The sequence below is a fragment of the Bos taurus genome, chromosome 19 (assembly GCF_002263795.3).
Source record: "Bos taurus isolate L1 Dominette 01449 registration number 42190680 breed Hereford chromosome 19, ARS-UCD2.0, whole genome shotgun sequence".
NCBI classification, from domain to species: Eukaryota; Metazoa; Chordata; class Mammalia; order Artiodactyla; family Bovidae; genus Bos; species Bos taurus.
The window spans coordinates 49,841,947-49,854,523 of NC_037346.1; the positions used below are offsets into that span (position 1 = coordinate 49,841,947).

At 50.2% G+C, this 12,577-nt stretch overlaps 1 protein-coding gene across 5 annotated transcripts in view; it reads right to left on the reverse strand.

The window, feature by feature from the left end:
• Positions 1 to 12,577, reverse strand: part of TBCD (tubulin folding cofactor D) — a 148,305-nt gene that overhangs the window by 73,488 nt on the left and 62,240 nt on the right.

Consider the following 12,577-nt stretch of genomic DNA (forward strand, 5'->3'; position numbering starts at 1 on the left):
GCATCGAGGGTGCCAGCGTGTGGAGCCCAGCCTCCCAGCAGCCTCCCTGCCCACACTATGTAGAGCGTGCACTGCACACAGCAGGCACAAAACACAGGGAACGTAAGTGCTTCTCTCGTTCCTTCTCCAACAGCACACATCCTTTGAAATTGTTTAAACTGCTTAAGCCATTCCTCCTGGAAATATTTCCCTAATGTTTCCCACAAACATAATCTTCTTTATAACTGAAGGATAACAGACACCTTTCTACCCCTCTTGAAATACACTTACCATGACAATCTTTCAGCTTCTCCAAATTTTATGTATATCAATGACAGTCTAAAGCTTTGGAGGAAAACCTCTTTCCTACTCCCACCCCCCGACCTGTGGCCTAGCCTAAAGTAACTGTGACCACGAGTCTGATCTGTGAATAAGGCCAGTGCCTGGACGCTTTGTGGACAATACAAGTGTAGGGACAGGCAGAACTGCAGTTTGGTTCTCTCACCACAGGCCCCTGGACTATTGGAAAGTCACAGCAAGAGATTAAGGTCCAATCCTTGCGTCTCCAAACACATTAACAAGCCTCCCCAAAGAAGGAGCACGAGAAAGCAAGGAGCTACTTTCCATCCAAGTGACCGGCCGCCACATCCCAGTCATACCACCAAGGAGAAGAGCCTTCCCCAGCTGGTCACAACCCACATGCCCCACAGCACATGGCAAAACTGCCTGCTGAGGAGGGTCTCCAGCCTGGGGTGGCCACCTGGACGTTTAGAAACCTCCGCAGGTGACTGATTCTATGGCCACTGTGGGAACTGACTGCTTTAACTCTTAGCTGGGAAACAAAGTTTCTAAACTGAAACCTCACTCCACTATGCTAAAATTCAAATACAACTGTTTGCTTAGAAATTAACCCTCAGAGAGAAAATAGCCTTCTACTGACAGATTGAGTCCCTTTTTTCACCACTGAAAACCCAAAATTTCAGACAGTTTCTCTAAGATCAAAACACCCTACACCTCCTCTAAGTCCCCGGCAGCCCCCCATCCCCGATCTGCGAGGGGGAAGCGCATGACAGGAGGAGGGCGCAGGCAGCCCTCACACCTCCTCCCCACTGGCCCCAACACGGGCCACTCGCCCTGCAGAGAGCCTGCGGCCAGCACACACTTCCCGCTGAGTCAGGGCTGTGCGTGAGCAGCTGTCACTCTGTCAGCAGCGATGACAAGTAGCACCACAGTGCCTGGAGCAAGGCCACTGAACAGGGGCTCTCTCCTCGCCCGGCTGCGGTTTATTAAATTCGAACTAGAGGACGCCAAACGGTACCCAGGGGACGCTGTCACCGGGAAAACACAGGCACAAAACCATTTCACCGGTGCCGCCCACACCTGGTCCAGGTGCCCACTGTGCATGCCTGGGGCCAGGACTTGGGGACAAGCAACACACTCTCCCAACACCCCAGAACTAAGGCGAGATGTGAACCCCCAGGGGGAGGTCCCATCCTTGGCAGACAAAAGTGTTCCCCTGCTTTGGCAGTAGCAGCAGAGCCAGAGCATCTCCTGGTTCTCAGTTGTCACAGGGGGTGCTGGCTCCCCAAAGGGCCTGCCCGGCCTCAGTCTACAGAACTTTCTTTTCAGGTCACCTAAGTTATGGCTCTTGTCAAATTAAACTCTCGTGATCTCTGAATAACCCTCCTTGGGGAAAGACAACACAGGCTCTTTCCATCTCTCTGCCCCCGCCTAGGACACAGCACAGGGGCCCAGTGCCTGCCCACCCAGTCCCTTTGCCAAAGGCCACGCACGAGAGAGGGCAGGGCAGAGGAGGGGGGCGCGGCGCTGCCACTGGCGCAGGAGACGCCCACGGCTGCTGGCAGAGTGGCCCAAGCACAACAACTTGAAAGCAGCAAAAACAAGCGTTCAGGAGAATTAAAGGCTTCACCAGGAAGTCAGGGACCAGTTCTGCCACTGACTCACAGCCCTGGATTCCTGGCCACAGTGCCCAGACTGCCACTGGCCCCAAGAGTGTCCAGGGCACAAATTTCAGGACTGGCAGGATTGGAGGACCATGCTGCCAGAGATCCGCCTTCACCGAGCTGAGGGTCACTGAACTGGAGGCCTGGCCCAGGGTCAGACGGCCAGAAGGAAGGAGGATAAATGTCAGACGATGGGTCACTCGTGTTTGATTGATGACACGCCTGCACCTGGCTGAGGGTGAGTTCTCTGAAGAGTTTTCTTCTCTCATCTAACCACCTGGGTCACCGGCTTGGAGAGCTGGGACAGGGGAGCGTGGACGGCAGACTTTCAACCACAGGCCAAGCGTCTCACACAGCCACACCGCCTGGCCTGCCCCAGTGACCTCCCATGTTGACCTCCAAGGGTGAAGGCAGACCCTCAGGCATGGTGGTGCCACCCAGCAAGGGGCTGTCCCACCAGGGAGGGGCAGAACTTGGCCCCATCCTCCCTTTGCCCAGATAACGGCGGGTATCCCCACCACGGGCCCCTCCTCATGACACAGCCAAAGCAGAGCTCCCCCCTCACTTCTTGGGCCCCTAGCACTCTACTGCCCACCGTACCCCCTGAAGATCTGGACCCACCCCAGAGCTACGCTTCGACTCTCACAGCACCCAAGCACAGAGCAAGCGGAGAACCGTGCAGCAGCACCAGGCCTGCCGGGTGAGAAATCAGGCCTGAGCATCTTCCCCTGGTGTGACCACTGGGCTGCTTCCCAGGGCACTCCTGCGGGCTCCCTTCCCAAAGCCTGGGACCAGTCTGGGGCCAGGGACAGGCCCACACTGGCACGAAGAATAGAGCGGCAGCCCCGTGGCTTTCACAGTGGGAGCCAGGCAGGGAAGCACATGGAGCCGTCCAGCCCCGAAGAGGCTCCTATGGGAGCAACAACTGTTGTGTGCCGGGCAGCCTCGCCCACAGGGGCAGCGAGCACAGGGCAACACGGAAAGGCACAGTAACCTCACCCCAAGCACATTAAACCAACCTCACTGTGTCCTCATCCTGGGGCCATGGTGCCCTTCCAGACACGTCACTTGCTAACAGGCTACTTCCATAAGCAAACCTGAAACTCAAGTGAAATGAACCCACGAGCTGTCTTCCTGGGTAACAACTAGCTCCCCAATCGAATCAGCCAACCTGCATTGGACTTCAAACACCAAACAGGCTTGCTGCTAGCAGAAGCAGGTGACAAAATTAAGGAGAGGTAGAAATAAATTAGTGGACAAAGGGTTTTTCCTGGTAGTGAAATTTCTCATTAAAAGATTCAGAACAAGATTTTCCATTAAAACAGTATAAATATTATCAAAGTGTCTAAAATAATAAACTATGTGGACAGACGTGACTTTCTGAGCACACTGTATATAACTGACACACAACTAAATCACTTTATGATCACAAATGTCACAATCTTGGTTTTGAATCAAGCTATGAATTTCAACTCTTAAAAATAACATACAGTAATATGATACAAGATGTTTTGTAATTTGCATGGCTCCATACTTGTGTCAAGTATAAATTCTAAATACATACCACTCAGGCATGCTTAATACTTCCTTCAAACTTAAAACAAACAAAAAAAAATACTCTTTAAAAAACCATACATATACATGTATATACACACTCCCATCCCCCAAAATTGCATACATAAAGAGAAAAAGAACTCAAATGAGAAAATCAAAGCAAAGATGAGGGAATTCCCTGGCAGTCCCGTGGTTGGGACTCTGTGTGGTTAGGACTGATGAGGGTGGAGGTTTAAGCCCTGGGGAACTAACATCCTGTAAGCCACACAGCACAGCCAAAAAGAAGGGGGGGGGTGAAATTTCTACATCAAAAATGACACAGTATAAGATCAAGAAAATAGACAACCACAGAACTGGAGAAAATATTTGCAAATTGTCTACCTGATCGAAGAGTCTAGAATCCAGAAAATACAAAGAGCTTGTATAGCTCAAAAACAAAAAGACAACCCAATTTAAAACTGGGCAAAGGACTTGAATAGATGACAACGTTATTAGTCATCAGAGAAATGCAAATCAAAGCCATAATGAGAGACCCACTAGGTTGGTTACTTTTTTTTTTTTTTAAATGTAAAATGACAGGGGCTGGTGAGGATATGGGGAAACTGGAACCCATGCCCTGCTGGCGGGAACATAAAAGAGCAGCCAAATCTCCATCTGTTGACACATGGATAGACAAAATGTGGTCTGTCCTGCTAGGAACTGAATTGTATCCCCCCAGTAACTCATAATGGGACTGCATTTGGAGACAGGGCCTTTAAAGAGGTAATTGAGGTAAAATGAGACCCTATGGATGGGCCAGAATCCAGCAGGGCTATTGTCCATCCAGGACACAGACACTGATCAAAGGGCAACCACGTGAAGACCCAGCAAGCAGGTGGCCATCTGCAAGCCAAGGAGAAAGGCCTTGAGAGAAACAGCCCTGCCAGCGCCCTGATCTCAGGACACCCAACCTCCAGAACTGTTGTTCAAGCCACTCAGCTTGGGTACTTTGTTATAGCAGCCTGAGCAAACTAATACACCATACTAGGCAGTAATCCTCAGCAAAAAAATGAAACGAAATACACACGCTACAACGTGGATGAACCTTGAATCATGCCAAGTGAGAGAAGCCTGTCACAAAGGACCACATATTGTATTATTCTATTTATCAGAAACAACCAGATTAGGAAAATCCACAGCAATAAGAGGGAGATTAGTGGTTGTGCATCGCTGAGGAGGATGGGGTTCCTTTTGGGGGTAATGAAATGTTCTAGAACTGACTGTGGTGCATAACTCTGTGAATAAACTAAAAGCCACTGATTTGTAAACTTTAAATGGGTGAACTGTACAGAATTAAATTATATCCCAATGAACCTATTTTTAAAATCTCATAGATAAGCAGATACTATCTCAAGTAATCAATAAGGATACTTCAAGCACAGATAAGTTACCTTTCTACTTCTATTGGGGTCAGTTTTGATAACTTATATTTTTCTAAGAATGTCTATTTTTGTCTGAACTATCAAAGTTACCAGCAAAAGACAGTCTGAACATGTGGCTTTTATTCTCTGCAAGACCTGTCTTATAGCCCCCATCCGGGTGTCTACTATGGTTTATACGCTTCCCCTCCTGCTCTGTTGATGAGCCGGAAGTCTCTCTCTTTGGGAGGCATTTTTGGCCAATGATTCTTGCAAACCTGTGTCTTCTCCCTCACTCATTTCCTGTGTTCCCCTTCACTGTCTCCCCTGCTACTACCCTCGCTCTTTCCTTGGCAGTTTGAGCCTTTCTCCTCCTCCTCACAACATTAGAAAGGGGATAAGGCAGGGGTCTGGAGAAGGCAATGCCACCCCACTCCAGTACTCTTGCCTGGAAAATCCCATGGATGGAGGAGCCTGGTAGGCTGCAGTCCATGGGGTCGCTAAGAGTCGGGCATGACTGAGCGACTTCACTTTCACTTTTCACTTTCATGCACTGGAGAAGGAAATGGCAACCCACTCCAGTATTCTTGCCTGGAGAATCCCAGGGACAGAGGAGCCTAGTGGGCTGCCATCTATGGGGTCGCAGAGAGTCGGACACGACTGAAGCGACTTAGCAGCAGCAGCAAGGTAGGGGTCAGCAGCAGTTTCTACAAAGGGCCAGGGCCCAAACAGTGAGGTTCTGCAGACCACTGACTGCTTCCCTTTTCTTTAAAAAAAAAAAAAAGAAAGAAAGAAAGAAAGAAAACACTGTTGGAAAAAAAAGGAATAACCACTCTTGGCTCCAAGGCCATACAAAAACAGGCCAAGGCCAGCTTGGGCCCGCGGGCCATGGTTTCACAATTCCTCCTTAAAGTTTTAGACTGCCCTGTAAGTACGCTGCTAGCTGCATCTGGAGAGTTCTGATATACAATTGTGTTACTGTTCATTTCTATCTTTACAATTTTATTGCAAAATTTCTTTGGGGATTTCTTCTTTAACTCCTGTGTTATTTAGAAATCTATATATTTTCAAACTAAATACTCATGTCATGCCTTTATCTTTCTGTATCCAACTTTCAATTTCATTGTTTCATTGGTCAAAGAATGTAGACTGTACACCAGTGGTTCTTTGAAATTTCTTGAGACTTGTTTTACAGCCTTACTAGTAAATGTGCAGCATTTGTAAATGCTCCTGTGTCTAAGCAAGCATCCGCTCAGCCACAGCGGCACAGCCCTACATGAACCCACAGAATCAGGCCTGTCTCCTGCTGCCTAAGTCTTACACAAGGCTCCCTGCTATTCCAGTTCATCCCACTATTCTCTTTCATAAATGAACTGTCAGCAATGGAGAGAGGTGTTCTGAGTTCTCAGGATGACACCAGATTCGTCCATTTATCCCTGGAGCCCTACGATGTCTGCTTTTCATGTCCTCAAGTATAATAGCAACTTGTGTCAGTCACGGATGACGCCAAGTGGCCGGACTACCCACATCTGTTCCCTCTGTCTCTGCTACTGGTGTTGGCGAGATTTGGGCATGGCGAGGGGACAGAAGGACAAGGGGGACCTCTGGGCATGTGCTGCAATGCTCACATCCACCCCCTGGCCTCCCAGCCACCAACATGGAGGATGCAGTCACGTTGCTGAAGAGCTGGCACACCTCACCACGGAACTGCCTCTGGGTCTGGATGAGGGGAGGAGTCCTGGAGGAGGGGGAGGAGCCGTGACAGGACAGGGCGAGGGGAGCAGCTGCATCACAGTGTCAGCACACCAGCGTCCACACACACCATGCATGAAAGTATTGCCACAGGATGTGGCCCAGGAGTGCACGGCCACCGCCTGACTTCCGCCTCATGTATACCCTTCCCGCAGAACCAGAAGGGGAGGGGATCTCGGCAGAGGGACCCAGCTCAGGCACTGTGGCAGTGTGGTGGTGGCCTGCGGACAGGAACCTTCCAACACAGGGCTGGAGGAAGAGGGGGCAATCGTTCCCTTGGTTCTGAACCAGCCCTCCTCTTCTCACCTGAAAGCTTTGGTCCCCAGGGTGACCAAGAAGACTCACAGAACAATGTCTGGTGCCCAGGAGGTACTCAATAACGATTCTCAAATTGCTGTTTTGGTTATTTCTAGCAAGCATGCCTGGGAGCACCACTTGCTCTACAGCCAAGGGCTGGGGTTTGACACCCAGGCCGACTTGGGACACGCGGCCTTGGGCCTGCTGAGACCCTGCACAGCTCCAGGCCACCCAGCCCGAACTCCTGGTGGAAACAAGGACAAGCACAGCTGCCACCAGTGCCTCGTGCCCTCCAGGAACCTGCAAGAGGGGAGGTTCCACGAGGAGTCAAAGCCCGCCCGGGCCACATGAACCACCTTGAGGGGACGAGCCGTGCTGAGGGACACACAGGGAGCCGGCTCTAGCGGGTCCCCCAGGTTCTGGGCAAACATCATAACCAGCTGCCTCGAAACAGGTGGAGTGAAAAGCAGTCATGGTAAAATCACACAAGAAAAGCACACATGGGAGGGAGAGTCTTCAGATGCCACAACGGACAGAAACCCGAGCGCTCCAGATAAAAACAGAACCTAAAAGATAACACTGGCGGGGCTTCCCCTGGTGGTCTAGTTCGTTAAGAACCTGCGTGCCAATGCAGCAGACAATCCCTGTGGGAAGATTCCACGTGCCGCAGGGCAACTAAGCCCGTGCGCCCCAACTGAGCCAGTGCTATCTTAGAGCCCATCGTCACAACGAAGAGTAGCCCCCACTACTCGAGAAGCAACCAGAGAAAACCTTCGTGCAGCAACACAGGCACGGCGCAGCCAAAAATACATACATAAATCTTAAAAAAAAAAAGATAACATTGGAAATGGAGGCCTAGAGTACTAAACATATAAGAAGAGGAATGAAAACCACAGTGAAGGACCCGAGGGAGATTTTAAAAAGAACTGAAACAACGTCTGGAAACAAAAGGAGAAAAGATTCATGCCACGGGCAGAGCTCTACAGTGGCCTTGGAGGCCAAGCTCAGGAAGTTAGCCAGGCCAGCGGAGCAATGCAACACCACACACACGAGGGCTGGCAGCCCGGCTCGACCAGAACAAGGGAGCGACTACAGGGGCCTGTTCCCCACTGTCTCTAGTCTGTACACAGCTCCTTTATTGCTATGTTTTCACTGACGTTATATTGTAGCATGAGGCAAAAACAAATCGGGGTGCTAATTCTTTTCCGTGGCCTTGTTTACTTTAAATGAGCAGCTTCTACATGTGGTTGTGAACATATCCAGACACATCAGGTAAAAAGCCTTTTTAAAACACAAATTCAGGGAATTTCCTGGCGGGTCAGTGGTTAGGACTCTGTGCTTCCACTGCAGGGGGCATGTGTTCGGTCTCTGCTTGGGGAACTAAAATCCCACAAGCCACGTGGCACAGCCGAAAAAAAATTTGTTTAATGAATGAACAAACACATACACACGTACAAATTCAATAAAAGGAGGTAAGCACCACGTCACTTGCCCCCAGAAAACCATAACGAGCCTGATGAGAGACCAGCGAGGACCCTGAAACATCGGCAGACACTGTTGGGCAGGCAGAGGGGAAGAGGAGAGGAAAGCTGTGGGAACCCTCGAATCTTGGCCCAAGTTCACAAACCTGAATCAGTCTCCCAGCCAAAGACAAAACAAGCCGGAGCTCATGGTTTCAAGTTTCACTTGAGACACAGAATCCACAGCCCAGATCACGCTGGGCTCGCTGGGCTCAGAGACCCTGCCCAAAGCAGAACCCCTCCTCCCAGCCCGGGCCCCAACGTGGGCTGGCCAGGTGAGGAGGAGCCTTGGGTCCAGCTCAGCTCGGCTGGGCTCCACACCTCCCTGGGGGAAGGCGTCATAAGGGAGGAGTCTCAGGAGCTGCCGGCACAAAAGCTGCCCACAGGCCACAGACACCGAAACCGGAAGCCCTACAGCCACCGTCCGGGAGCACAAGACACAGGGTGGCCAGGCTGGGAAGTGGCCGGTACGCTCTCTTCCAAAGCAGAGCAGCTCCAGTCCACAGACGTTCCGACACCAGCCCTACTGGGATCATAAGCAAATTAAAATTCAAGTAATGCATTACACATCTCAGACCTCAAGTTACAAATGAAGCCGTCCACTTACTCATCAAAGGAAGGTAAAGGGCCAACAAGAAAACTTTCCCCGGACACTCCCACATCCCCTGGCCTGCCTCACTGGACAGCCAAATAAACTCCACTTTCATTTCCATTTTCCAACTATTTGATAAGCAAGAGATCAGTTGATACCCTCAGGATTTTTTTTTTTTTAATGAGACACCAAGTACCTCACCTGACAAAGCCCCCACCTCGGCCGGCATGTGCCCCATGCTCCCTACACTTGGTCTCGCAGGCCCAGCTCTCACATGTTGACAGGGAGGACCCTGAAGACCCGGAGGGCGCAAGTCCAGCCCCTGTACACACTGCACTCAGCTCAAGCGAGGTGGATCACACAGGCCAAAGGCTTGAAACTGGGGGTTGGGGGAGGTGGTCAGCACGGGGGCAGGGCAGCACCAGGAGCCTTGGTCCTGGGCCTCCCCCAGGAGTCTGGGAATGTGTCTGTCCTGATCCCCTGGACTCTTTCTCCAACCAATGAACAAAGGCCTAGTGAGCACATGTGCATGAACATAAGCTACCAGGAAAGACCTTGGGCCTGCGCTCCGAGGCCCACAAGCTGCAACTGCTGAAGCCCGTGTGCCTAGAGCCTGTGCTCCGCAACAACACCACACCCCACCTGCCACAACTAAAGAAAGCTGCACGTGCCAGCGACGGAAGCCTGCACAGCCAGTCAGTAAAAAAGAGCATGTTAATCTCAAAGAACTTAACGACTGTCATCTCGGCAGCTGGTTAGGGCTTACTGTCCTTAATGACAACCAAAATTCGAGAGACTGAAATTATGCTTAGGGTTTTCTGTAGCGTTTCCATTTCCTTTTCCTTTCCTCCGGATGCCATATCCCAAAGGAGCGCTAACAACTGAAAGTAAAACTATCTGGTAACGTCGAAAGTATAAGTGATCTGCTTCCTTCATCAAAGATGTTTTGTTCTGTGACACATACCATTCCCACTGTACAAAGGCAATTTGGTGGGATACTGTAATTAACCCACCAGGTTCCAAAAGATCCAGTAGAGGCCTCCAGGATAACTTCTACACATAGGAAAGCTGAGGCCCAGGTCAGATAACTACTCTAAGTCACAGGAGGATGAAAGAATGGAGCCAAGACTCAGAAGCAGCCCCAGAGTGCAAGTCCCTGATTCAACTCACAGACATGGCATCCCTCCCCCAGCTCAACCTTTTCACTGCCGAGAGGACTCTGCTCTGTTGTCCTTGAAGCTGGGTGACCTTGGCCAAGTTACTTACCCTCTCTGTGCTGCTTGACTCTGCAAATCAGGCTCCTGAAGTTCCCATTTCAAAGAGTTACTGCAGTGATTAAATGGATTAATAGAGATAGAATGTTACCTCAGCACAGGGCCTTACATCGAATAAACACTCAATAAGTGCCTAACCACCCCCTGCCCCACCGAGAGAGTAAACTCTGGCGAAGATAAGCAGGTGAAGGAGGGATCACAACGAAAAAAGAAACCTTTGTGGAAGACACGGAGACTGCAGAAGGAACAGCACCACCTGTCAAAAGCCATCATTAAAACTCTCAGAGAAATAAGAGAAGCCTATTGCAACTACTACCTAAGAATACGATACTAAGAAAGGAACACCCAGAGAACACGCACGAACTCATGGAGACCAAACATCTCAATAGCAGGGTAGAAGGGCCAGAAGAGAAAGCTGAGGAAGGTGAGAACAGAGAAAAGAGCCTACAGGAAAGAAACAATGGCATGTGAAGAATCAGGAATCACCATTTACACAAAATTTTACCACAGGTAAAACTAATCTATAATGCAAGAGAATCCAGCCAGCAGCTGCTTCCGAGTAGTGACCATAGTGCTCGACCTCCCAACAGGAGGCATGCCCAGGACTCACGGAAGGGTACTCCTGGGACCTGTGCCCTCATCACATGTGACTTCTACCTTCAAAAGAAGTATTAATAGTTAACAACATGCCTGCTGAACACGTCTGTCTTTGAAATGCAACAAATGCTTGAGACAGACCAACATGTAGAAAAGAGGAGGGGGTGTGGCAGACCCTGAGCGGCAGGGCAGAGAAAACGTCCGCCGCAGAACCAGTGCTGGGAGTCTGAGCACTCACTTATGTGAATTATGCGACTCATCTATGTGTGTGAACTTTTTTGTACTAAAATGTTGCAGGAAGAGAGTCAGGGGTCAGAATCACATCAAACTTTTCAGAAACAGCACTGAAGGCCAGATCAACAGAAAACACTTTCAAAACACTGACAGTAAATACTTTTTGGCCTAAGGTTCTATACCTAGCCAAACTATCAACTAGATATAAGGGCAGAAAAAAGACACTTCCAATCATTCAGGGTCCCAAAGATTCGCCTGTCTTGCATTCTTTCTAAGGAGCCTACTAAAGGGCTGTGCTTCATTTATACTCAAACGAAGGATTAACCCAAGAGAGAAGACAATATGAGATCCAGGAAGCCTGGCTTCCAATTCAGGAAAGAGGCAGAGGGAATCTCAGATGACAGGGAAGGCAGGCGTGGAGGGAGAGGAGTTAAAGGGCTACACTCTCATTTCCTATAAAGGCAACAGACAACACCCAAAACCGGGAGCAGTGAGGGGGGTGGAGGCAACAAAACAAGCAACAGAATAATGTTACTTGTAATCAAGGAGGTAAATTTCCAAAATCATCAGCTAAGAAAAAGGTCCAAGTGGGGCCCCTGGCAGGAGGGATGGGAGGGGAGCAGCCAGTGACACCCTCCCACTGAGAGGTTGGGGCCCCTCCCCTCCTTCAAACCCAGAGAGCCAAGTGGGGTCCTATGGTGCTTTGTGCTCTGAGTCCCACATGGAATAAGACTGACCACCCTCCTGGAGAGGCCTCTGGATGAAAACAAAGGGAGGAGGAGGGACCAGCTGCTCCCCCAGGACATGAGGCAGCCGAGTGCCCACTAATGCCATAGCACACAAGGCCGGCCTGGAACAAGCTAGACTCTTGCCCCGAAAAATCTTGAGATCATAAAAATGGAAGTGTTTTAAGCCACCTCCTCTGGGTGGTTTGTCATCAGCAGGAGGTGAGGGGAGCAGCAGGAACCACTGTGTTTTCGTGGTAAGACAGGACTATTTTTTGTAAGCTCTAAATTATGTGGACGTCTGATTTGGATGAAAGTAACTAAAAGACCTTTTTTTCAATTAAACGTGAAGGTAAAGCCAAGTAAAATCTTAAGCCTAAAAAGAAAACACTAAAACAGCATCTGGGCTGGTAGGCCCACCCTGGCAGCCATGCCGCGCACACCCGTTTCCACATCCCCACACCTGCACCACGTGCGGCCTCCAGGAGAGCATGGAGGCAGCCAGTGACTCAACAGCAAGCAGCTGGAGGGGAGTGGGGGTGCCCCGGATCACAAACTAAGTGTCTTAATCATCTGGAGAGAAAACAAGGGGGAGCAAGGAAAGGCATGGAGGCCGTTCCCAACAGCAGCACACAGCCAGGCAGCAGGACAGCCTTGCTCAGGGCTGGTCCTGGGCGTGCACCGGCAGGTCC